The 24,142-nt window shown below is 47.8% G+C and overlaps 1 protein-coding gene across 1 annotated transcript in view; it reads right to left on the reverse strand.

Annotated features, from left to right (window-relative positions):
• The window catches only part of LOC149358024 (calsyntenin-1-like), a 108,795-nt gene that overhangs the window by 67,509 nt on the left and 17,144 nt on the right, over positions 1–24,142 (reverse strand). The window lies entirely within an intron of this gene.

Genomic DNA, 24,142 nt, shown 5'->3' on the forward strand with positions numbered 1-24,142 from the left:
ATAGAAATGAGCGGATTAGGTTCTACTGGGTCGTGGTGGCGAAGGGGCCAACTGGTGACAAGTCCTACCGGGATGGACACATACAAATGACATCGTTCTTCTAACAGATTGAGCGGGAGGCCTTAAAAACTTGGCAGACCCTTGCGGAAAAGAGCCGGAGGCTTTAGGACTGAATTTAAACGCTGAAAAATCTGGAGTCATGGTTTATAATGATGAGCCTGGTACCATAACGCTACCGATCTTAAGAGTTAAAGGCGTACAAATATATTGGTATGTGGATTAATGATACCAGAGACTAGATGCAAGGCCAAAAGGAGGAAGTTAAGAAGAAAGCAAAAAGAAATGAGGCTGTCATGAAGAATCGCGCGTTCTGAGGATATAACAAATATTATTCGGGAAATCTGAATAGGCGCGATGCCACCGGGCTCGTCGTTTGTAAACGCTGTGGTGTGCTTATTGTGGCGACCCCACACACTGCGCGGATCCACAGGGGACGGAGAGGCACAGAGACTCCGTTTCACTTAGCTGGAACAAAACAGATATATTCAAGAATTACATATTGCCGAGTACATGATGCAGAGGTAGTGGTGTCGAAGCTTACATGCTGCTGCGTTGGCGCCGGATTCGTCAGAAGGAACGGAGGGCTGCGGAGTGAACCTTGTTCGTTCGCCGGTGGACAGACTGTTGTCTCGGGCTTTTCTCGTCATCAAAACTGACTGGATTTTTCTCGTTTTTTTTTTAAATCCATTGAGGCCATCCGTCTTTCCGGGCTGGAGCGTTTCCTTCGCCTTCCTCTCGGCGCTGGCGACTGCTGCATTCCCCGTCTTACCCCGCATTTTCCCACCGAATCCGGCCTTTTCTTCTCTGGCCGGCGCCACTGCCACTCTTGCCGAAGGGTGTGCCCGACCAATTGAATGCTTACAGATGGCGACCAGGCTGTCAACCTCCGGACCTGTAGTGAGCCTTGGCCAGCGACACCCGGATATTCCTGGCGCCATACAGTGTTGTTCAAGCGCTTCCGGGGTCAAACAAAGGGAATATGTCGCCGGATATAACGACTGTCCGGAGACACGCTGCGCACGCAACGCCAGCAGACGAATTTGAGACTGAAATCAGCGGTGCGTTTGAGGCAAGAAAATGATAACGTTGAAGACACCACACAAAGAACATCGTAGTCAAAATAGCAGGCGAATTTCTCGAATCACCATCTGAATCTTCACAGAACAATATATTAACGGCAGAGAATTAATCCAAATTGGTTCCTATACAACCCAATTGCCCATTAATTACAGAGAGAGAGACTCTTTAATGAAGAGCAGAGAATTTAGCCGGCGTTTAAAAATCGCTGGCATGCTACTCTGCGTAGGGAGAGGAATTTGGGAGATAAAGACAGAAGGAGAGCAGAGTGGAAGAAGTAAAAAAAAACGAAGATAAAATGCGGCCATGAAATGGGTACTAAGGATGCAATGGCGAGAATTGATGTAACCTATGGAGTGATGGAGTGCATAGCCCGTCAAATGGGCTGACGAAGTTCACTGCATGAAGAATGCATGAAGGTGACGTGCAAGTGAGTTTAAAGCTTATCAAGATGTCCAATGTCTTTTAAATATGTGAATAGAAAAGTCATTGCAAGTCTCTGTTGCCTAAGGCAGGCTAAGGGACCTAAAACTTTGTCCATTGTAAGGGGCACTGAGCAGAGCTTCTGCATGCAATGTTCATAGTACGCACGCTCGTTGGCATATGCAGGGCACTCAAGCAAGATATGCTCCACAGTTTCTATCGCGGCACAGTTGTCACAGTGCGGACTGTCCATTTGTCTAAAACGGTATCGTAAGCCGTTTGTATATGCAGCATTAAGACGAAGTCGATGATAGTGTTTCCAGATGTCGAGGAATTCTGGGTGAGAGTCTTGATCTAAGATGTGGGTCGATTGAGTGAAGAAATTGGTACTGATATGTCGGCAAACTCCAAAGCCGATACATTTCTTCGGAAGCAAAACTTTTGGCCACCTGGGACGCATCAGATTTCGTAAAAAAAGTTCTAATGTATCTCCGATGTTGATGGCCCTTACGGGCCGCTTCATCTGCTTTTTCATTAGCCTGAATGCCACAGTGAGCAGGTACCCACTGAAATGTTATGCAGTGGCCTGCGGCAATAGCTAAATGATGTAGATATCCGATGTCCAGGGAAACTGGCTGGTGATTCGTTTTCTTCAGCAGGTTGGCCAGGATCTGAAGAGATGCTTTCGAATCGGTGAAGATAACCCAACGGTCGGCGGTTCGGCGCAGGATGTAAGAAACAGCTTCCTTAATGCCGTGAAGCTCAGCTGTCGTAGAGGATGTCCTCCGCTGCAGCCGGTAAGAAAGGGCATGGCCTGTTGAGGGCACATAAAGGCCACATGAAGAGGTTTCTTTAGTAGTTGAACCATCGGTGAAGATATGGGTGTGCTGCCTATATTCCTCCGTTAAGTAGGCGAGAGTAGTTTGCAGAAGAGCTGCCTGTGGCATGCGGCTCTTTGCATTCACACCTGGAACAAACTTCTTCACCTTTAGAGGAGAGAGTGTCCATGGAGGAAAGGCCAGAGGTAGTAGTTTCTGTGGCTGATTAATAGTAGGGATGGGCAGGAGCTGCACTGTCTGGCCAAAGCTAGAGTTTCTGTGAGTTAGGTGGACACGGTGCAGGAAGTGCTTCTTCCCTTGAAGAACATGGCGGAGATGGGTACGCATAGTTTCCTGGGCGGCAATCACCTCTAGTGGGAGACATCCTGCCTCCGCTACTGTTCCTGATGCAGAGGAACCCTTTGGGAGGCCAAGGCATATTCGCAGGCAGTTGTTCCGTGCGGCAAGGAGAGACTTATTGCTTGATGTAGATAATCTTTGAAACACTGGTAGACAGTAGCGCAAGGTTCCTTCAACGTAGGCTTTTTCAAGCAGAAGCATTGATCGGCAGTTGCTACCCCACCTTGTTCCCGCCATGAACCTAAACACTTGCGATGCTGCAGTGATCCTCTCGCGGAGTGTTTTGATCTGAGGTGTCCATGACAGATTATAGTCGATTACAACACCCAGGAATCGCTGAGATCGTACATATGGTAGCGATCGTCCGCCTAGGAGCAGCGGATATCGGGTCATCGTTTTTCTTGTAAACGCCATTGCAACATGTTTTTCTGGCGAGAGACGAAGACCTCTGGAAGCCAGGTACATCGAAATGTGCAATAGCGCTCTCTGTAGACGTTGCTGGGTGATATAGCGCGAGCGTGATGCGGTCCAGATGCAGATATCATCAGCATAAATTGTTATACGGACCCCTCGCGGAAGGTTTCTTCTTATGTGTATAAGGGCAATATTGAACAGGAGAGGGCTGAGCACCGCTCCCTGTGGTACGCCCCTCTCTACTTCGTGAAAGCGTGTTGGACCGTTTGGAGTGGTCATAAAAATTTGCCGTTCTTTCAAATAATGCCCAATCCATTTGTATAGCTTTCCTCCAAGGCCAAGACTGGCAAAGGCGGCGAGTATTGCATGGTGAAAGACAGAGTCAAAGGCGGCCTTGATGTCTAGGAAAACGGCTGTCGGGATGTACCCAGCATGAAGGTACTCCTCAATTGATGAGACGAGGGAGATGATATTGTCAGTCGCAGACCTGTTTTGACGGAACCCGTTCATTTCTTGGGGGAACTCATTTCGGCTTTCTAGGAACCAAGTTATGCGTTTGCAGATCATGCGCTCCATGAGCTTACCTACGCAGCTCAGTAGGGCAATGGGCCGGAATGATGCGTAGCTTGTTGGCTGCTTACAGGGTTTCAAAACGCACAATTTTCGCCAGCTTCCATTCCGTGGGGACCTCACCAGTCATCCAGGAAGAATTGTAATACTCCAGGAGTCGAAGACGGGAGGTGTGGGGTAGCTTTGCAATGCCTTCATAGGTCACCTCATCATGACCCGGAGACGTGTGTCTATTTGTCTCCGCGATAGCTGTGGATAGTTCTTCCATTGTGAAAGGCAGGTCTAACGCTGGCACTGCCGCCTTTGGGATGCCTGATTGACCATTTGCGGAGAGTGTCGAATGCCCTGACCCTGCCGACAGTAGCCTGCAGTATTCTTCTGAGACTTTTATAGATTTTTGTTCGTGAAGGGAGAGTGCAGCGAAGGGGTGGAGTTGTTGAGGTGGCGTGCGCATACATCTAACTATCCGCCAAATATTTGTTACTGGTTGGCGCACATCCAGCGTAGAACAAAAGTCACGCCACTTTTGCCGACTGAGTTTATCCATATAGCGTCGAATGTGACGTTGTGCCCGTCGGCATGCACGTAGGTCATCGAGGCTTTTTGTGCGCAGAGCTTTCCTTTCAGCTCGCCGGCGTATAGCGCAGAGCCTTTGAAATGTGTCATCATTTGAAGGTAGGCTATCATTTTTAGTTGTAATTTGTGTACTCGCTCTCAGGCAATACGCCATTGTTGATGCTAATTCCTCATTGCGAGTTGCCACAGTAATTCCTCTGCTTACAGCGCCCTTGTATGCGTCCCAGTCTGTAGATTTTGTAAGGAATTTCTTTGGGTTCCTCTGCGCATGGAAAGCCGATATGAGGATTGGGTAATGGTCGCTTCCGCGTGTCTCCAAATCAGTGCACTAGCCAAAGTTGTGGGCGAATGAACTTGTGACAAATGTCAAGTCGATGCTGCTGGTAGTCGTCGGGCCTCGGAGGTAGGTGATGCTGCCATCATTTAATGGCTGAACCGAATGCTTGGAGAGAAGTTTTGCAAGCTTGGCACCTCGGGCACATGTATGTGAGCTGCCCCAAATGTCATTATGAGCATTGAAGTCTCCGCAAATAATATGCGGTGAGGGCGTCCTTGCTATCAAGTTATCAAGTCTCATAGCATCAAATGGCGTGCCTGGCTCAAGATATACTCCAATCAGAGTGTACTGTTGTCCGGCAATAACTGTGACAGCGCACACGTATTCATTGTCGCTGTGAGGCGGGACATCAACCGATGAGGCCGGGATATCCTTGCGAAAGCCTATCAGCAATCTGCTGACGTTATCTGGTCGTTGTGAATGATGGAAATAGTATCCGTGGAGTCGGAAAGTTTCCTCGACGCGTGATTCACAGATGACTATGAAGGGGAAGCGGTACGCTCGCACGAGCTGTCGGAAATCTGAGAGTTTAGAGCGTAGCCCACGAGCGTTCCACTGGAAAATGGTGCATGTACGAAAGATGTTGTGGATTGTCAGCTGCGGCGAAGTTCTCGCTGTGGAAGCCATGATTACTGAAGTGTCGTATTACGCCCCTGCAGAGCGTAGGAGAGCGACACCAACGGCTCCATTGCAAGGACAGCTTCTACTTCTGGGAGTCCTCCTGACGAGGGGTTTGCACGGATAAGAGCCTTGATGGCTGCAAACAGCATCAGAATGAGTAGGCTTGTGATATCTTGTTCAGAGTTTCCTGTTTGCTGCTTGTCGCTGATCTTCCTGTCATGTTGTGGCGCCTTAGGCTCAGAGCGAGTGACGCTGTTTGTCGGGTATTGTGCAGTGCGCTGCAGCAGCTTTGATGAAGGAGAAGAACCAACGGACTTCCCACGCTTCTTTTTTACTGCATCAGCGTAGGTCTTGTCAGGTGCTTTCCCACGCTGTGTTGACTGATTCTCGGAAAGAGCTGCCGTAGTCGTGAAAACCACGTCGGGGTTAGGTGGTGGTTCATGGCGCTTAGGGGGTTTCCCTTGTGTTTGCTCTGCCGTGCGAGCAACTGTGGCTGCTTTCTTTTTATAACACCCTCCGTAGGAAGCAGGGTGAGGGCCACCGCAGTTAGCGCATTTAGGTTGTGCTCTCGAAGTGCATTCTTTGTGCGAGTGGGGGCCAGCACACACTTTGCAGCGCACGGGGCCGTTACAATGTTTTAATATGTGGCCATGCCGCTGACATTTATAACACTGAGTTGCTGCTCCGACGTATTCAGTTATAGGGTAACTACAGAACCCAAGCGTTACTCTTTTTGGTAGCGGCGCATCTTTTGCGAATTCCAGTATAACTGCGCGACGGCGTACCTCTTTGATCTTTCCACCATCCTCAGGAGTGTAGGCGGTTAGCCTCCTTGCTGAAAGGACACCTTGGTCACGTAGATATTCCTTCAGATCTTCGTCTGTGTAGGTGACAGGTACATCTTGTATTTTTCCATAGCTTGCCATGTAAGAGTATGGGACTCGGGCCTCTACGGCCACTCCAGCCAGCTTAGTTACCGTGAGCAGACGGTTGGCGGCGGGCAGCGTCGATACTGTAACCATCAGGCTTCCATCCTTGTGAATGCGATGGCTGAGGACTTTTTCTTGTGCCGATGCTACAACCGCCGAAGTCACAGTGTTGGGGTTGGCTTTCCATAGGCTTCCTCCTTCCTCGGTGGGCCTGAAGACTACAGGAACACCGGTAGCTCTCTTTTTCTTGTACGAGACAACTGTGAGCGATGCTTGGTCCATGTCCTCTGGATGATCGGTCAGAGGCTCGTTGCTTGCTTAGTCGTCACGCAGGCTCTTGTTTGCCGGGCCCTGGTCTGTAGCCGCAACTACAGGGGCCGCTGGACCCGCCGCTGCCGCTGCTGCCATCAATGCAGCATGGAGTTCAGCTGGTGATGTTCCGTGTCGGCGTTGATACGGCGCACAGCGCCGAGGAGGCCGCTTGACGTGCTTTTGCCGGCGGCCAGGGACCCCCAGGTCGTCGCACGTCGAGAACACACGCCACGAAAAAGTTAAAAACCTCTGAGGTGAGAAAATAAAGCCGAAAATTACGGACCGGTGTCAGACAGCCGGCCCACTAATCATCGTCTCCCATTAATTACCACAGCTTATCTGCCCATGCTTGCCTTCACGCTTTTTGCCCTGATGCAACGTTTGGACGGCGACCGCGGTTCGCCGGCTAGCGCTTTGTAAAAGCAATGAGCTTTAAACAAAAAAAAAGGGGCGGAAGCGCATTTCGCACGCATTACCGAGCTTTAACATTGTACTGTGAAATCTCGGACGCAAACAAGTATTAAGAAGGGAATTGCCAATTTGCACAGGATGGCAACTTAATTACTATGTTATTCTCTCAGACGCCCTCTTTGTTTGCGCCCAGCAAGACTAATAGGGCAGATAAGACATGTGACCAATACTAACACTGACGACAGTTACATACCCACATATAATATTTACAAATCGCAATAAACGTAGCATTGAACCAACATGCGGCACTTGCGCTGCAAAGACTAATAGGGCAGATAAGACATGTGACCAATACTAACGCTGGACGACAGTTACATAGATCGTAGTTAGTAAGATCGCAGCTAGAATATGCCGGTATCATCTGGAACCCGTATCAAGCATATCTTGCCGAGAAACTGGAATCACTTCAAAATAAGGCAGCTAGGTTTATCACAAGGAAATATGCTCGCTACTCCAGCATCACCGATATTAAATCATCTCTAAATTTAAGCGCACTTGAAAAGCGAAGACTTGTCACCCTGATAAGTCGCTTTCACAGGCTTTATCACAGTCCTTCGCCCTTCACAGAATCTCATATCAAACCAGCACATCGCATTTTTCCCCGATTAGACCACTGCTTTAAAGTGCAACCCAAGATCGCTCACACCAAACTTATGCACAATTCGCCATTGTTCCTTGCCATTTACCATTGGAATAAGCTGCCTGCAGAAATCGTTTCCGAAAAAAATTACGACGCATTTGTTAGTACTTTGTTAGCATTTGTTAGGAGGCGACTTCAATTATTCCGCTATTAACTGGAAAATGTCATCTGTCACTTCCGGATCGAATCGCCATGAATGTTCCCGCCTGCTTGATACAATGACAGCGTTTCATTTAACTCAGCTGGTACAGGAGCCCACCCGAGGTGATCACGTTCTAGATCTCTTATTTACAAACCATCCTACTCATTCCCGCACCTACGTACTCGAAGAGATAAGCGATCACAGATTCGTCCACAGTTTAGTACCCATGTACGTTCCTGCCAAGCATATTACGACCAAATGCATCCTAAACTACCCGAAATGCGATCATGAAAAAATGAACCGCATGCTAAGAGACTTTGCGCATATTTTTCAAACCACCTTTGTAACTCGCACGGCAAACGAAAATTGGTTGTTATTTCGCGATACGTTGAAGGAAATCGAGCATGCCTGCATCCCAAAATTACACGTCAAAACAAGAACTGACTCCCCCTGGTTCACAAAAGATGTTAAGAAGTGTCTAAACAAAAAGAAAAGAGTGTACCGCAGAGCTAAGGAAATTAACTCTGACAGCGCCTGGCAACAGTACAAAGACGTATCTGCTACGACCGAAATCGCCATAAAGAAGGCTAAAAACAAATTTTTTAACCACACTTTACCCGACTTGTTAAAAACCAACCCTGCAAAATTCTGGCAAGTGATAAACCCTAAGGGCAGCCATGAGATACCAGTATTGAAAGATGCGGACGGACGTGTGGCACCTCCAGAGGCAATGCCTGGCCTATTCAACAAGCATTTTACAGACACCTTTACAACCGAATCAGTGCCTTTTAATTACCGTGAACCTCAACAACCGTTAGTGCTTCATCCATCAGAACCAATCATCATTAGCGCAGTTGGTGTTGCCCGAGCTATTGAACGACTTCCACTTAATTGTAGCCCTGGTCCAGACGAATACCAAACTTCTTAAACTTACCGCGCACGTGTCGGCTGCCTTACTAACTTTAATATTTCAGCAGTCTTTAGATACAGGATGCATTCCCGATGACTGGAAAACCGCAAACGTCAGCCCAGTTTTTAAATCCGGTGATAGCACGTCACCGGAAAATTATCGCCCCATATCACTAACATCGATTTGTTGCAAGTTGCTTGAACATATCCTCTATTCAAACATAATGACCCACCTAAACGCTAATAACTTGCTTATTGCTAACCAGCATGGCTTTAGGCAAAAAAAGTCCTGTCAAACACAGCTATTTGAGCTCTTAACAGATCTTCATGAATCGGTACACTAATTAATATATACTGATGCCATATTTATAGATTTTTCAAAAGCTTTCGATCGCGTTCCCCACATAAGACTAATGAAGAAACTAAACAACCTACAACTGCATCGCGATATCATCCGTTTGATCAGAGAATTCCTAAGTAATCGCTCCCAAAGCGTCAAAATTAAAGAGTATTCATCGAGCAGTTCACGAGTCATATCGGGAGTCCAACAGGGATCCGTTTTAGGGCCATTACTATTTTTAATTTACATTAATGACATAGCATCTAACGTGCGACTGTTCGCTGACGACTGCGTGATCTATAGAAGGATAGTCACCCCCCTTGATGCAGTTATTCTACAGACCGACTTAGTGCGTCTAAATGAATGGTGCCAGCTATGGCAGATGGAAATTAATATAAAAAAAACAAAGTTGATGACCTTTTCCACGCGCACTAATATACCTTCTAATGTCTACACAATTAATGAGAATACAGTTGAAAGAACGGATTGTTTTAAGTACCTAGGTGTTTATCTCAGTGCTGATTTAAGCTGGAACACCCACATAAATCACATCACAAACAAAGCATTTAAGAAACTGGGACTCATCAAACGTCGTCTATATCTTGCCAACCCCGAGACAAAGCTTCGCGCGTATACTACACTCATAAGGTCAGCTTTAGAATATGCATCTTTAATATGGAGTCCAAGTAGCGTTTCATTAATTAACCGTCTTGAGTCTGTGCAAAATAAAGCTGTCAGGTTCATCCTTTCTTCCTACTCACCGTATGAAAGTGTGTCATTATTGAAGCAAACTATCAGTATTCCCGACCTTATCACTCGACGCAAGTTCTCTCGTTTATCGTTTTTTCATTCCTTGTACTACGATGGCTCCCCGTTCACAGCTGATCGCATCGCCCCTGCCCATCATGTTTCATCCCGGTCTGATCATTCCCACAAAGTGCAACCCATCTTCGCACGAACACTGAGATATCAAACATCACCCTTACTATTATCCATGGCAGAGTGGAACTCGTTACCGGCTGACATAGTTTCCGAAACTGAGTTATCACATTTCCAAACAAAACTTTCATCGCACCTTGGCCTAAAAAATTCACCGTGATATTTTCAGTATTGTCGAAGCATTAAGTCTTACACGCTCAACCTATGTATCTTTCAGCGACTGCAGTGATGTGTACTTGCAATTTGTACATAGTTATTCTTTGTACTTGTTAACTACTGTGTGCCAATAATCTGTATTGTGTTGTTTTCATGCCCTCCCCCCCCCCTATGTAATGCCCACTTGGGCCTTTAGGGTATTTAAATAAATAAAAAAAACTGAAGTGCTTACTCAACGCTTAGTTATTCTTATTACACTGTTGCTAGGATTGAGTTTTGTCTTCTGCATTGTGGTCTATGTGTGTGTGTGTGTTATCAAGTCTTTCATTGACACAGTTATGTTCACTCTTTACTGGAGCGCGTTTGTTTATGCTTTTCATTTTCAGGTTTCAAATTTCACTTTGTTATGTACTTACTACAGTGACTATGGGTTTTTCAGCCCCCCTATGTAATGCCTGTAAAGGGCCTTTAGGGTATGTGAATAAAAAAAAACATACCCACATACAATATTTACAAATCGCATAAACATAGCATTGGACCAACATGCGGCACTTGCACTGCTAACACGCGACGAGTTGGTCGGTCGCCACTTCTCGCGCTTGACCCGCACCAGACACACAAGTTTTTTGCGGGGCTGGGTCTCTTGGAAAATGAAACATCCTCAACCATTCCTCGAATGGTTTCTCGATTCGTGCCTTCGCGTGCACGTTCGCAAGAGGCGCGGTTACGTAATAAAGAAAAAAAAGGCGGAGGGTTGCTGTACGTCATCACGAACGATGAGACGGATATATTCTTTTATATTTTTTGGCGTTAAAAGCAACATAAGAGAGTTCCCTCTCACGAAACTAGGAAGAGTATAAGACACCCATTGTCGCTTTCAATGGAAGGGACAGATTTCGAACACTTTACTTACACTGCTGATACCTTATAGCACGTACTGATTGTGGGCGAATTGATAGCAATGGCTCAGACCGCAATGGGAAGCGGTAAAGGTCAGCTGCAAATAGTGCAGACTCAACACTCGCAAGTTTTGTGCAAACTCTTCAAGTCATGTGTCATGTATGTACGAATTTTCTGATGCGGTATATCGCATCGATAGTGCAGAATAATATAAACGAGGAATTTCTTAACACATACGAGGTCTGTTAGAAAAGTATCCGACCTTTGCCGTAGAAAAAAAACTTGCAAAAATGGAGCGTTGCAAACCTAGTCACCTTCAAAGTAGTCTACTTGGGACTCCACACATTTCTCCCAGCGTTGCTGCCATTGCGGGAAGTATTCCGAAAAGGCCCCTTTCGGAATAGTGTTTAGCTCAGCTGTCATTGCAGCCATAATGTTCTTCCTTGTCCGAAATCGCGCTCCTTTCAATGGACTCTTGATTTTGGGAACCAGCCAGAAATCGCAGGCGCCATATCAGGACAGTAAGGAGTCTGTTGAACTACAGGAGTCTGGTTTTCCGCCAAAAAATTTTGAATCAAGTCCGAGTAATGTGCAGGAGCATTGTCGTGATGGATGCGCCACTTTCCTGTTGACCTCAACTCCGGTTTCTTGCGCCGCACAGCATCACGTAGGCAACGGAGGTCATCCCTGTAGTACTCTTTGGTCATTGTTTGACCCTGTGGAGTGCGTACGCGTGGTCTGCCACACAGAGGGAGTCAAAGAAAGCAGTCAGCATCACTTTCACATTGCTGCGCACTTCGCGGGCCTTCTTTGGTCTTGGTTACGTGGAACGCTTCCACTGTGACGACTGGGATCTGGTTTCCGGGTCGTACCCGTACACCCAAGACTCGTAACCAGTGATTATGATGTTGATGAAGTCGGGGTCACTGTTTGTGGAATCCAGCATGTCCTTTGAGACTTCAACACGAAGCTGCTTTTGCTCCACCGTGAGCAGCTTCGGCACGGATTTCGCCGCAACTCTCTCCATGGCCAAATATTCGGTGATAATGGAATGTGCGGAAAAATTGCTCATGTCCACCTCTTCCTCAATTTCTCGGATAGTCACGCAACGGTCCCGCACCACCACAGCGTTCAGTTCGGCAATGACGTGGTCATTTCAGCATGTTGATGGCCGATTGGAGCGTGGCTCACTCTCCACCGATGTGCGGCCATCTTTAAATCAATTGCACCACTGCTTAATCTGTGTGCTGCTCATAGCATCGTGACCGAAAGCCGTCTGATTATTCCAAATGGTTTCCACTTGGCTGTCACCCAGTTTATAGCAAGATTTGATGCAGTAGCGCTGCTGCTCTCTATTTTCCGCCATTTTCCTTGCAATAAGAAACCGACGAGAGCGCTGCGCACTGCCTCACTCAAATGCTACGTCCCAGTGACTGACGCTATCGGCAGGCAGGAAAAAATTCGTGCATGCGCACGAAGGTTCAAGGGCGCCTGATGCAAGCGCGTTTGTTTCATATCCATAAGGTGTTTGCAAAAAAAATAAAGTCGGATACTTTTCTAACAGACCTCGTACATTGAGGTTAGATGTGCTGGCACACATATCCGGATAGATTACTACAAACGTCAGGAACTGCAGTACGTGCCGGGAGAGGTTCGCCGACAATGCATTAAAGGAAATCGAAAACCATGTATATTCATTTACGGCATTGCATGGTTCTCCATAGAAGGAGAGAAAAGTATTCCTATTATATATTTATGCAAAAGAGATTCGGACTATTGCCAAGCAACAGTTGAGTTATTCTGTATGTTTTCATCGTTCGCTAAACTCCGTGGCTTGTGCTACGATATAACTATAGCGGAGCCTCATTTCCTTTCTGTGAACATGCATCATTAACATAACCAGGTAACAGCGTGCCTGTAAGGCTGACTGTAGCAGCATGTTTCGGTTGCAGAAAAGGAGCGTTTTCATTTTGCAGCCGGATTTGTTTTCGACAAAATGTAAACAATGCGCTCTGTTAGCACGATTCACTCAAAATGCAATGACGGGGTTTCAGAAAGGCAGAACAGAGTATAGCTCGCGAGCAGTTCTCAGTTCGCTGAAAACATTCTTAAATTTGAACATGCGGCGGCAATGAAAAGCGGGAGCTATATGCTATGTATTCAAGCGATCGCGAAATATTACGTGGGGATAAGTGCAATAAAGCGCACAGGCTACTGAAATTGTGCGCATATTGTAAACAAACGTTTCCTGCAGTTAACCTCTGCAGATGTATCTTCCTTGACAACGTGGAGCATGGTTTTCTTATTTGGTGGCGTTCCAAAAAAGTTTAGGTTCCGAGTTCTTTTACTGGTACTGAGTATTCAATTGAATATCCTGTCATGTGCAATTTACCGTCCCGTTGTAGCGGGGTTTCTAGCCTGTTCTCTGCTGCTCAGCAAGAAAGAACCAAGGCCGACGCTGCCAGGATGCCTTCGTGTCACGCATATATATATATATATATATATATATATATATATATATATATATATATATATATATATATATATATATATATATATATATATATATATATATATATATATCGTCGTGGGACCCTAATATAAGAATAGCGGCAGAAATGATCATAGGGTGCTGCGTGTACTACCAAAGTTTGATACATCTTACTGACGAGAATAAACCGAATAGTCATCATACCCCAGCTCGCAAATGATCTAAAAAAACACAACTCAGTGAATGCAAAAAACATGCGCAGGCCTGCAACGCGGTCCCACAGCAAAAGCGTCAAGGCGCTTCCCACGCGGCGGCCGCTCCGCCCGCGTGCCTCGAAGCCTTGGCTGCTTTTCCGTCGTCCATCATCATCGCTGTCTCTGCTGCTTGACCGCCCTTCCATGTGTCCGCGCCCTGGGAGGCTAGAGTTTCTTTTGTGAAGTCATACTCATTCGCATACTGGCACAATTCTTCCTTAAACTAATTGTCTGAGTTCCGCAACTCGTAAAAACCATCTATACATAGCATTGCTACAGCAATTGTCCACATACTTCGGCAGCCCCGTTTCGTTCGCTTAATCTCCGAACAACACGATCAACAAACTAATTGTGAGTACGCAAATGAGATCCCTTAGAAGAAAACTGTTCAGAACACTTTCAAATGCAGGCACTTCTCTTTTTTTTTTCTTTTCGCGAGGCGTCACCTACAGTGCCGCAAGCGGGGGTACCACGCCGGCAGCGCGAATGCTGCCTTTTAGGCATTGTTCGCGCGAGCATTGTGCGCGATGTTCTAGTTCAAACAGCGCAGTGTAGGCACCGTTTGGAAGCTCAATGTGCACTGTCAATTGATGCACACCGCTGCAGCGTAACTGCATTAACAACTGCGCAAGAGGTGGTATTGCAGATGACCAATTCGGTAGTTTCTTCGACATGACCTACTTCAGATAACTTTTCTGAAGAAACTACATAAATTAGGACAGTTTCGTTTGGACTACACAGAAAATAGACATTAGTATATTACTTTACATTTCGACATGTGCACTCGTTGAATTTTATGTGATCGGCGGCCTTTTAAATACATCAAAATTTAGTTATTTTGGGCACAAATATCTGTCGCTTAACGGAGCGCGCAGCATCAATATTTTCACTATTTTGGGAGGAAAATATAGTAGTGCAGTGTGCGCAGTTTAATCAACGTATCTCCATTAGTTCGTTTTTAATTGCCTTTCCAATTTTAAGATTTCTCTAATACTGAAAGAAATAGAGACGGACAGGGCAACGCACGCCCGCGCTCAGATAACGCTTGTCTGCGTCGTCCTATCTTACTTTAATGATTCCTTCGCGCTACTTTTTAATCGTGAACGTCCACCAACTCGCCCAACTTTCGCCTTTACTCAGCAACATGCCATTGGTATCTCCACGAAGTTTGACACGCCCATGCACGTAAATTTCCTGCGTCGAAAGTGAGAAACAAAAGTAAACTCAATCTAATCGGTAGCCTTTCTTTAGTAGCTTTACGTGAAATAACAAAACAAAATCGGCTACCAGAAATGGCCCAGTAGAGGCACGATCTATGACAAAGGTTATTTCCCTCTGCCGCGCTCAAACAATGGCCTTTTCAGCAGCGCGCGTCGGGGTCGCGGGCTAACCACCTTTTCAGCTGCAGGGGCTTAGGGAGAGGAAGCCAACCCACCCTTTGCCTTCGCTAGCGTCTTTCCGCCCTTTCGACAAGAGGAGAGGTCCTTGGCAGCACTTGCAAAGCCCATAATTGCTGGTCGACAACAGGCTGCAACAAGTACTGTCCCGCTCCCCCTCTCGCTTCGAGTCCGACTCTTCGGCTGTGCTCCTGTCTGGCTGCTTCCCAAGAAAAATCCCGCACACGCGTCTTTCTCTCCTGGAGTGTTCGGGGAATCCGCATATGTCCACGATAGTTCCCCCTCAAGTCACGCGCAAGGAAGCTCGCACAGCGATTTGCCTTTTCTCTTGCCGCTGTTAAGAGTGGACAACGTGGTCCTGGGAGCCGGGTGTGACTCATCGCGAAGCAAGGGATATGACGAGGCCTGGCGCCGGCGGCAGAAGCATAGACGACGACGGCCGGGGTTGTTGCACTCCAAATCACCGAACCTCCGAACCGATCGAAGGACGCTGTCTCCCACGGACCTGGGAGAAATTACTGTCAGACGAGTGTCGTCGTTAGGCAAAGATGCGGCGAGAGCTTACGACAGCAGCAGCAACGGTGGAAGCAGAGATGCACAGGAAGCACGGCGGAAGCAGCGGTATACGTTGGCCGAGCTGGCCTTCGGGTCACCGGACGGGATGATGCTACGCAGGGTCACGCTGAGCGAGGCTGCTAATTGAAAGACGCTGTGTCAAAGGGGTCTCGTGCTTCGGCCATCCGGCGGGGGAGTTCGAGGAGGTTCAACCACATGCGGGGAGACTGCGGGATTCTCCTTTCCCGCGGCGGCAACGCACAGAAGACAAGCGCCAGTGGACAAGGCGACACCTCAGTGTTTGTTGGTGTTCCCCCTTCTCATCCCCCGAGCTATGAGAGAGCGAGAGAGCTTCAGCACCGCCCCGTGCCGTGGGTGGTACCGCCAGCGTCATCAATGGCCCATCCGATTGGACAACGTTATTTGAACTAAGTTCCCCAGTCAGGGATCTGGGGAACGCGAACCGTATTTAACGGGATGTTGTTGTGTGATCGGAGCATTCGATTTCGATTCGATTCTCATCTGTAAATATGTAGAATAAACCCTTCTGTACAGTTTCCTCGATAACGCAGTCCGACATCGTCATTCGGAGCCGGGACCTGCGGGGCTAAACGAGTTAGTCATCTCCAGGACCCCTCCGTCTCCAACACTGGTTCCAGCGGTGGGATAGAAGCCCCATCTTTAACACTGGTTCCAGCGGTGGGATTGTGGCCCGTTCTTAACACTGGTTGGCAGCAGCTGGGATGGACCGTGCGACATCGTACTTTCTCCACGGGTGAGCGTTTTGGCTTTTGCAATGGGATTCGCCAGGTTTTAAGATCCAGAGAATAATCTTGACTGGGAATCAGGGCTTTGTCGTTTGAGAGGGGTTATTCTCAAGGCATTGTTGTGTTAGCAGAGCCAAAGCGGAGAAAGCGTTGTCATGGACCTAATGAAATTGTACAAGTCGGACTTGCTGTTGATATGCGAGGAACTGTCGGTTGAAGTGCCTAGCAAACTAACCAAAATTGAATTCGGCGAATTCATTCTTAAACAAGTCAAGCATAACGATCAGTTGCTGGTAGATAAGTGGAATTTGGTACAAGGGGAAAAAGCCCGCAAAGTAAAACCCGACCAGGAGGCTAAAGAGAAAGCCGACCAGGAGGCTAAAGAGAAAGCCGACCAGGAGGCTAAAGAGAAAGCCGATCGGGAGAAAAAAAAAGCACGTAAGGAGGAAGCTGATCGGGAGTGGGAAAAAGAGAAAGAAAGAAAAAAAATGGGAAGCTGAAAAGGCCGAAAGGGATCTAAAGCGTATACAGCTTGAAAACGAACTGCGAAGAAAAGGCGGTATTGTGAGAGCCGGAACTCCTGAAAGAGCAAGCGATGCTTATGAAATAGGTCCGCAGGCAAGACCCGCAAAGTCTGTGACCGTAGCCGAGTTGGTAAATCGCGACACCACGAGGGAAGTGGCAGAGAACGTGTGCAACCGGTACGGTAGTCCAAGGAAAGCCGCAGAATCCGAGACCGTGTCCAGTGTAGTTGGACGTAATGCTAAGAGAGAGCATTCCGAGATAGCGTCTCAACGACACGAGTGCGAGGATTCTCCTCCAAGTGAGGTAGGAGTGGCAATGGACAGCTTTGTCGTGACAGTTACGGGACAGTTACTGCGGCTTTCTTTGGAGCAGCTACTGGTCGGACGCGTTCTCTGCCGCTTCCCTTGTGGTGACGCAATTAACCAACTCGCCTACAGACACAGACTTTGTGGATATAATCTGAGAAGTAGCCTCACTCCATTTCTCTGAGATTTTGCCTTTCCCGGTGTGCGCTGCCCTTCGCTGCATCTCAAGCTAGAGTTTAAGCCGCTTCACTTCTGCATCTTACCTTTCTCTGTCCCGGTCATTTACCCAACGTTGCACATTTTCCCAAGCAATCTCACAATCATCCTCTTACTCCGTGCAAGGATTCTTGATTACCTGAATAATACTTTTTATCCACACCGACCGGCAACCCATTGCACAAGAACAACAGTCCTGCCCTCGACAACCTCGTCATGTCTGTGGTCGCTGCATTTAAATGCTGGTCTTGCTCGCTCATCGTGATTCTGAGCTACTGTACCCCTGTGCTACAGACATCCGATCAACCAGCAGTTAAAACATCAACGCAGAATTTGAAGCCTCGAGGATGCAAACCAAAAACCAACACTCACCCGCAGATGCAGCACCTTGTTACCCGGTTCATCTCACCGCTGGCAACCAATGTTGGATGGGGGTTTCGGTGTAGCGGCTCGACAGAATCTTGGTCAAAAGGACGCTCTTTACACCAGGACAATAGGGCCGCTGAGTGAAGGAGTTGTGTGATGGCGAAACAACACGACCGGGTTTATTTACATAACGTACACCGCCAAGAGCGGAGAGTCGGCCTCACTCGCTGACGGCGGCCTGAAACGTTCACTTTTGCGCACAACACTTCCTCTCCCTTGTGGACACGCCCCCGTCACGTGTTTGAGGGTGAGGCGGATGCCATCGAAGCAGCGCAGACTGCGGTAGGTTCGCGTGTGATAATCTCTTGCCACTCGTGGCGGCCCTCGTGTTGCCGACACCTGTTCGTCATCACCCGACGCGCGAGGCAGGCACGCCAAAGGAGAACCACCGGGAACGAGACCCCGGAAATTGGGTCCTTTCGTGCTCGATCTTAAGCGCGTCGTTCTTCTGGTCGAAGACGGCCGCACTCCGGTGGGGCAAAGCACGGTAATTGGAACCACATGACGTATGTGTCCTCTCCATGTCTCCGTGTGGTTCATTACGTCAAGCTGGCTGCTTCCACAGGATACTTGCTGAGTAAACGTAAAGCGCGGTAGACACATGGACGTAAGAAAGACGACGGACGAGCGAAAACTTCAAACTAAATTTTATTACAAAGATAGGTAAGAATATATAGCCACATGAAAAGGGAACAAAAAAGACACCATCACAAATAGCGTACAATGCGAAATGAAAGTCATTCTCGTAGTTTATTCTGAGATACATAACCTACTTCTTTCGGGAATGCGACTGATGGTGCATTTACGCAGCCACTCTATGTCCTGTCCATCTCCATAGATTCCGATGGCTGTCAACACAGAATGTGCGAAATCCGGAGCACAGTGGCTGCCACCCTCGAAGTCACAGTCGCGGCAATGAACTGAAAGTGTTCCAGGCATCTGACACACACTGTTGGCATGCTCTCGCAGACGTTCGTACTCAAATCGTCCGCTCTGGCCCACGGAGAAACAGCCGCATGACAACGGTACCTCATAGACGATACCCTCAACACAAACATACTTGTTGGCATGTCGTGTCTGACAGCCTACATTTTCACTTTCCGAAGGGCTCGTCAGCCTGCAAAGCCTGCTTAGTTTTTGAGGTGCTGACAGGACGACTTTTACGTTCACTCTCCATGTTATCTTCATGATATTGTGAGACAAAGAATGGTTGTATGGCAAGGCTACAACCCTTTTTTTCTGGTTTTTCTTTGATCACCCTGTCACTGTCAACCTTCTGTTTTTTGAAGATGCCCTCAGCTACAGCACAAAGCAGATGGTTGGTATAGCCGCTCGACTTCAAATCTGCCTTGAGACACATTCGTTAATCAAGTGAGGCAAGACTTTCCAAGGTCATTCCAAAGGCTGGTCTGCATGATGCGCCCTTTTTACGAGCTTCGTCGTCTTTCTTACATGTGTTTACCGAAGTTTACGTTTACTACCGATCACAAACTAGCCCGCACCCGCACCGCTGTTATCAACAGTAAGAAGGCGGGATGTGCGTTGTGCTTAGCAGTACCTTGCCCCAGTAGTGTTGCGGTGCCGCGTTGCAGACTGTGTGCCCAGCGGCGTCACGACTGGGGTGAGGTGCGCAGCCGGGTGCAAAGCTCAAGGGGGCGCAGCTCCAGCAGAGGAGGAGGATGGGCGGGAGCAGTGACCGTGGCGGGCACGCTGCGCTTCCCGAAGCGCCTTATTTAGCTCGGAATGAACTGAAGAGTTAAATTCGGAAACTCGCAGCCTTCTGTAGCTACAGTCCGAGAACGCACTTTTCGTCGAAATAACTTGCCTGCGGATACACCTCAAAAAAGGCATTGACCTCAAAGAGGCCAAGCATTGTTTCGCACAGTACTTCGTCACATTCATAACTCAGTGGGAATTTATTGCCTAACAGCGCCTTTTCACACGACCTGTAAATATTTCTGCCATCATTAGAAGCGTGGGGGGGGGGGGGGGGGCATGCTGTACTTTGAAAACTACGAAAAACTATACTTGACATCAAAATGCACCAACGTTGAAAAACAATCTGCACCTTTGCGTTGTGTTTAGTGTCGCATAAGCATCTAAGGCTATCATGCTCCAAACACAAGGTATTGAAAATTCTTTTGTGCGGGATTTTATAAAAGTGTAAAACAATGGTGGTTTAAAACGCCGAAAAAGTTTTGTGAGGCCTAACGTACAAAAGCTACAAAAGGGTACACATGGCACTATAACAACGCACACCGCAAGGGCGTTTTTGTATTTCGGCTTCATCGAAATGCAGCAGCCACGAACGATGTCGAACCCGCGACCTTGAGATCAGCAGCCGAACGCCAAAGCCAGTGAGCCACCGTGGAAGGGTGCTTTCACATTTAAAAAAGATTTTTTTTCTCTGCCATACACACCCTGAGTAAGTGAATTCGTTTACCAAGTGCCCCCCCCCCCCCTCCCCATCCGTTCGTTCTTGATGAGGGTAATCAGCGCAGGGTTCAATTATCAAATTTTCTACCTGAATATGGAAACAAAATTTGCGGAGATATTTACAGCTTACTGCATATCAATGTAATGCTCTTGACATCAACAAATTAATTCCACTTCGCCGTTGCGGTTGTCATCACAACGGAAGGAAACTTTTCGTTGCCGCAGGGAGCCTGTAACCAATCCTTTGACAGCAATGCCATAAGGAAATCGTCGCCCGCGCCGAAATTTCTTTTGGTTATGAAGGACATAGAATCCGTGGGGCCCAGGTCAGAACTGCAGGGTGAATGGTAAACCTCCATGGTGCGCATTCCAAGATATCAACTTTTGATTTCCGAGCCATGTAATCTGGCGAATTGTGAATTATTTCATTTTTGTCGTCGACGTTATCAAAATCGTGTGACCATATGATTAACAAGAGCTTCAGTGAACAAGCTGAGAGACTAAGGGAAGCCGGTATAAAAAACGCTGGAGATGCCTTTTAAATTGTCGCATGTTTCTGTGCGGCACCACTCCGTCTTATCATAAAAAGATACGGTACGAAAAAACAAAACGGAAAGGTTAAATTTTATCTTTGATGAGGAGGCCGCCGCGGTTGCTCAGTGGTAATGGCGCCCGGCAGCAGACCCGAAAGAAGCGGGTTCGATACCGGCCGTGGCGGTCGAATTTTGATGGAAGCGAAATCCCAGAGGTCCGTGTACGATGCGATGCGAGTGCCCGTTAAAGAACCGCACGTGATCGAAATTTCCGGAGTCCTTCACTACGGCGTCCCTCATAGCCTGAGTCGTTATGGGCCGTTAAACCCCCATAAGCCATAAGCCTTTGATGACGAGGAAACTTATGCGAGCACAGACTTTGAAAAACGATGCTGCTAACCAGTGCTAAAGCGTTGCCGGACCTGATAACTCAGTCGCCCATATCGCCTCACTTCAGTGGAGTGACACGCAAGAAATCCTGGAACTGAGTGCCTGAGTTCCAGTTTACGAGAAATAATTGCCGAACGATTACATACAAAGATTTTTCGTAATACTCGGCTAATTTTGATCGACTGAAGGCTAAGCTAACTGGGCTCCCAGCCGCCGCAGTTGACTTGCAAGGAGGCATGACAATGGTGGGATCACACACACACACACACACACACACACACACACACACACACACACACACACACACACACACACACACACACACACACACACACACACACACACACACACACACACACACACACACACACACACACACACACACACACACACACACACACACACACACACACACACACACACACGCGCGCGCGCGCGCACGCACGGACGCACGCGGGTAAAAAAAGCCGGTAAAGAGAAAGGCTAATTCAAGGTGTTGCGGGTATTAATAAGGGCATTCCACCATGCAGGCATTCTCAGACGCCTTAAACACGAATGGCGTGTGTTTCTTCGGTAGTGCTTGTGTGAGCGGTGCAGTTCGCTTCAGCCGCCCAAATTTGTTTCAACGCTTGACAGTGTGCGTGTGGCTCGTGTCTACTCGCCTGGAAATGCCCGCGCTTGGAAGACGCGGTTGACTCCATGTAGCATCGCAGCGCAGCCGCACGTCTGATCCGGTGTCTCGGCAGTCGGCTGCGGGAGGTAACTTCTGCAGCAAGATCGTGCTTGCAGAGGGATGGAGACCTTGAGCTCTTTTCCCGAGGGCCTTCTGCACCGCTTTGCCATTGAGAGCCCGTGCTTGACGAGTGAAGAAATGCTCGCCACTAGACGTACGGCAGAGGACACCGACGCTCATCCAGAGCAGCCGCCGCCGTCTGCGCAGCAGCAGAGCACGCTGTAGTGGCGTCGAAATGACGACGCCTTGCCGCTAAGCATGTCCATTTTCCTCAGGTTTGTGCTTTGCGGACGGACCACCGTATATTAAAAAAAGAAAAAAAAATAGAAACAACGTTTTTTTTTTCATTTTATTTGCACTGCAATTTTGTGCGATTTTCTTGTTGAAAAATAAATGGCGAACGATGCTCTTCTCCTTCAAATGGTTCACCTCATAAGTAACACAATTCCTAATTATTCACGCTGATCTCTATCTTTCCTCTAATTTCTCTTCTCCACGCCCTGCACGGAGGAGGGCTCCGGGCTCCTTTGTTGGCCATAGGCGCTTTAGCATCTCTGTGACTGCGACTGTGTCCTTGACTGTGTTGTAGCTTAGGTTTTGTCTTGCTTTGTTTTGATTATGTTTTTACTTTTCTGATTTTCGTTGTGGCCGGCACTCGGTGCTTTGTTTTGACTGTTACTGTGACCATGACAATACTCATTTTTTTTATTTATTTCGCGGACTGCAGCTGTACTTTGGCTGTCTGCCTGCGACTAACATTCACTGTGATGTGCGTTTTGTTTCTTCTTCTTCTGAGTTTTCATTTTTTTTACTACTCTGTTTTTCTCCGTAAATAATTTTTTTTTTGGAGCATTCACTTCTTTTTCATTTATCTTGAATTGGAGTTAACCCTGGCAAAGTGTTGCTGGTCCGGGCACCCTCTCTCTTTCTTTTATGTTTATAACAATGTTTATAACCTCGACAATAACTACGAATTTTATTCCTGTAACCTGTAGAACGCAGAATTGTGTGAAATAAGACAGGCGGCAACACGGTGAACATACAAAGTAGTGGACTACTTGACACTTGAGACGAAAAAGATTTTTCAGTTCTACATCAAAAATCACATCTCGTCCTGTGAGAGTCCGAAAACGGACGTTCTGGAAGATGTGCAAAAGTTTTTTTGTTTGTTTTTTTTGGGGGGGGGGGCGACCGCCCCTTCCGCGCCCCCCCCCCATTACGTCATAGGAAAGATCAAAGCGAGTGAAATTTTAAAAGAAATTCTTGAAATTTGTCACGAAAGCCTGTTTCAAGTTTCATTTAAAATTTCTTCACTCTCATTCAGAAGATGCTTTCGCTAGTGCTCCGGGCAAGAGCGGCGGAAGAAGCCACTTGGCTCCTCGAATGAGGGCACGCCCAACCATTTCATGCCTTAAACGTTTTTATCTCTCTCCCCCTCTGCAACCACCTTTTCCTTCTTCGCGGAAACATCAAAAACCGCCCGCGTGAGCGAATAATTTTTTCGAGAAAAATACTTCCCTGAAACTCCATTCTTATAATCGCCAATCAGGCCATTTTTTTCTTCTTTTCCGAAAGAATCGGTGGTAGTCGCTCTTTCGTTCTGAGACGCTTGGCGTGAGATGACTGTTAAACGGCGCCACCGCGCTTCGCTCCCTAAGCCTTGCATGACGCAACGCAGTGCCGCGGACCCAGTTGTCTAGCCTGAGGGATTTAGCATCGGGGAAACGTATTAGCGCAGACATATACCGGTTTACTGGACGCCAGCTGCGCACGTGCAGTGGCACCGCCTGGCCCCACCTATCGCTCTGCGCGTGCGCAACCGAAGAGGTTGCGAGCGGGGTGGGCCACGAGGGAGGGACACGTAAGGGCGTGATTCGCCATTTTGGAACAATCTACCGCGAACCGCTTCCGGGAGGAGCCACTTTGCACGCGTAGATCGCCACGAGGACCTCAGGTACGGTAAGCTGCGCGCACGCCTGCGTGTCGGGACAAGTCAGCGCGTGTGCACTGGCGGTTTGCGGATGCGGATCCCGCTATGGTAAGCCTTGCGCCGCATTTGCATCGCAAAAACCGCTCTTCAGCCCGTGCTGGGTTCTTGCAGCTTCTCACTGCCCCAACCC

Source organism: Amblyomma mixtum, chromosome 3 (genome assembly GCF_055824585.1).
Source record: "Amblyomma mixtum isolate Tamu chromosome 3, ASM5582458v1, whole genome shotgun sequence".
Taxonomy (NCBI): domain Eukaryota; kingdom Metazoa; phylum Arthropoda; class Arachnida; order Ixodida; family Ixodidae; genus Amblyomma; species Amblyomma mixtum.